Source organism: Bison bison, unplaced genomic scaffold (genome assembly GCF_000754665.1).
Source record: "Bison bison bison isolate TAMUID 2011002044 unplaced genomic scaffold, Bison_UMD1.0 scf7180017864317, whole genome shotgun sequence".
NCBI classification, from domain to species: Eukaryota; Metazoa; Chordata; class Mammalia; order Artiodactyla; family Bovidae; genus Bison; species Bison bison.
Genome location: NW_011494889.1, coordinates 8,751,307 through 8,754,925, shown reverse-complemented (window position 1 = coordinate 8,754,925; position 3,619 = coordinate 8,751,307).

Sequence of the window (3,619 nt, the reverse complement as noted above, 5' to 3'; positions counted from 1 at the left end):
CTTCAAGGACAGGACAGGCAGCGGTCTTCAGAGAGAATCTGAAGGCTGCAGACCTTGGGATGCATTTACGGCCCCTTAGGGTTTCTCCTTCTTGCAGAATGTTTGTTGAATGGCTGACTGATACAGTTACTAGAAGACTACTAACCCATTCTTCTCATCCAAGACTCATAGAATCAAGGCCAGGGACTGCCACCGGGCCGGCAGGTGCTTTCCAGCTTGGAACTTGCCTGGCACCGGGAGCAGGGAAGTGAGGGGGGCAGTGGGACTCCACAGCCTCCCCCCTCGATCTGTCCTCTCCACCTAAAGGGGGCAGCGGCGGGGAGGGGGATGACTCTGAGCACCCCTCACAGCCGCTCGGTGAGAGGGCTAATTAATGCAGCTCACATGCTCAGACATCCCTAGATGAGGGCACTAGCCCAGGGCCACCATTATTAGAGTGATGAGGGCTATCAGTATTTACACTATTGTTATTACGTTTGCTCTCTCAACCCTTAAATCACACTCCATCTCGCGATCGCTTGCATTTTATGTAATTATAGTTTATATAGGTAACAAATGGATATTTCTGCTTGCCTGGGAGACAGCCTTCTGCATACATTAATTTGCTTGATTAGTTCCCTATTTGGTAGGCTTTGTTCCCCCAACCCACCCCCACCGCCGCCTTTCCTGCTTCAGGAAAAATTAATGAGTTTTAACGCCTTGCAAAAGTGGGCTGCGCCATGGGAATAGTTCCAGTGTACTCTGGGTTTTAAATCCACACATTCAGAGGCTTCCTAAAGGTTAGGCAAAGGTTAACAAACAATTAATATGTTGAATCAGTGTGCTAAATCTGTTTACCCAATCTTTGCAATCTAAAGGCCATTAGCCATCAGCCTCAACTTTTAGATTGATCTCTCTCTTTCCTAACCTACCCCCATCCTGTCCCCTGGATGATCTGGCTGCAAAGAAGAAGAAGGAAAAAAAAAATCTGAATTGAGAGTACTAAATATCTCCGGAAAGTTAGAGGTGTGTTGCTACCTAAGGTTCAAAGCTTTGGGTGTCCTGATAGAAGTGATTGAATGAGCCGACATTTTTGAGAAGAACAATGCAAGTAGGAGGCACTTCTGCCTTTTTAACAAAGAGCAGAATGTGAGTTAGTCTTATAAACGGGCCATGTTGAGTTCACGTGTGGATCTCCTCCCTTGTTTACAGAAAGAAGGAGACGGGGGAGAGCACCCACGTTGGGAGACCAATAGGAAAGTGTCCTCCTGACTTTCTGTCCTCTAAGGAGAAAATACTGCAGAGTAGCTGGAGTCCAGAATTTCCTTTCCTTAGGAGGCAAGAGGAAGAGGATAAGAAAGGGCCTAATTTCACAATGAATTTCCATTGCTCTCACATTTGAGAAGCTGTTGGGGTTTTTTTTGTTTTGTTTTGTTTTGTTTTGTTTTAATTTTTTTTTTTTTTGACGTGTACCATTTTTAAAGTCTTGATTGAATTTGTTACAGTATTACTTCTGTTTTACCCTTTTTGGCCAGGAGGGATCTTAGTTGCCAAAGAGGGATTGAATCTGCATCTCCTGCACTGGAAGACGAAGTCTTAACCACTGGACCACCAGGGAAGTCCCTAGGATACTGTTGTTGATGATAATGATATCCTTGACATCAATGAAGATAATTGACCTTAATCAACAAGATTTATCACTAGAATCCAGGGTCCATGAGGAAAGCCATGTACTGTCTATTCCAGCCTGGCCCCTTGAAAACAAGTTGCTCTGCCCACACAGAGCAACTACCTCCAGCCTCGGCTCAACAGAAACACTCTCATGTTGAACTAGACCCCCTCGCTTTTGCCTGTTCCCAGCTTCTCTGCTTGCCAATCACCTTGTCTTGCTATCCAAGTCCCCCTTTTTTGGATGATCACTCCTGCACACAGACTATCTGGGGTGCTTTCTTAGACGTGACTTGACATTTGCTCTGGGAATCTAGTCTCCGGGGAGCTGGTGTTGGCAAAGAACCCCAAACAGAAACATCCAGAGAACACCGAGTACAGCTCTCCCTGTCAACCACGACCTAGCCGGTCCCTTGATCCCCTCCCCCACCCTTCTTCCACACTAGGGAGGCAGAGGCGGCCCACTGAGCCAGGGAGCAGAAGACCAGAGAGAACAGACAAGGGGCTGGTCCCACTCTGCACCCTCCGAGCTTAGGGAAGGGAGAAGTCACCAAACGGACGAGAGTTTGCTATGAGCCTGGACTTGACATTTGACTACGTGAAGAAGTGAGACTCTTTGCTCATGCTTGCTGCTAAGTCGCTTCAGTCGTATTCGACTCTGTGCAACCCCATAGACGGCAGCCCACCAGGCTCGCCCGTCCCTGGGATTCTCCAGGCAAGAACACTGGAGTGGGTTGCCATTTCCTTCTCCAATGCATGAAAGTGAAAAGTGAAAGTGAAGTCGCTCAGTCGTGTCCGACTCTTCGAGACCCTATAGACTGCAGCCTACCAGGCTCCTCCGCCCATGGGATCCTCCAGGCAAGAGTACTGGAGTGGGAGTAGCCAAAAAGCAAGAGAAAGGGGAAGGGAATTCACAGAGTCAGTGCAGGGGCAGTGGGGGGAGAAGCAAGTTGCTCCCTACTTGCACCCCACCATGCCCAGCTCATTCCATCACCTGGTGATTATATTTTTTTCCTTTTTTTATATTGAACTAGCCTGACTTATATAGCGAGTGAAAAATAAACTCTATGCTTTAAAAAGAAAAGAGCTGTGCCCTCTAAATTTCAAAGTGTTAAGATTGATGAGAATGTGTCCAAGAGGAGCCTGGATGAACCAGGAGAGGAGGGAGAGGAGGTGTGCTCTTGGGACTGCGGAATTAAGTTTCCCCAAGGTCTTGTGTCTTGATAAGACAACAGAATTCAGCAAAAACAAGGCAACTGGCAAGGGTGTATGCTAGCCACCCTGAACCACAGGATCCAGGTGTGTGTGATCAGAATAACCAGTATTTTAGAATATTAAAATATTCTTCCAGCATAAACACAGGCTTTCTGGCAAATTCCTTAGAAATGCACACTCAGCCTGCTCCCAGCTTCCTTGGGAGAGAGCTCTCGAGGACAGAACTCCCAGAAAGACTTCTTCGTGGATCCCAAAACACCAGGGTCTTCTGACTGTGAGTCAAAGTCTCCAAGGCCACGTTTCATGTCCAAAGAAAGAAAACAGTTTCATTGTTTAAAGAAATGCCAGGCTGATGATAAGGAGGGAAAGAAAAAAAAAAAAAATGAGCTAGTCCATGCCCTCTATGTTATTCAAGTGTTTTATGCATTGATTTTATCCTTAAAAATAGAGGAGGGAATTAGGTTATGTTTAGGGGAAACCACGGAAACCGTCAGATCTGGCTTGCCCAGTGGCCGGCCCCCGATGAAGTGTGTGTATTGATCGATGAGGCGGCAGATGGAGGAAAAAGTACCGTGAGCACTGATCAAGGCCACCGGGTCTGCAGAGGTGGCCTGTGGCTCTCAGCACACATGTACCCCAGGACCGTTCACGCAGCCGTGGTCCTTGGGAAGAGCAGGCTGGCTCCGAGCCACCGGGGCCTGGTGGATGGAACCCACTCAGCCCCACTCCCGCCCATGAAACAGACATCTCCATGTGC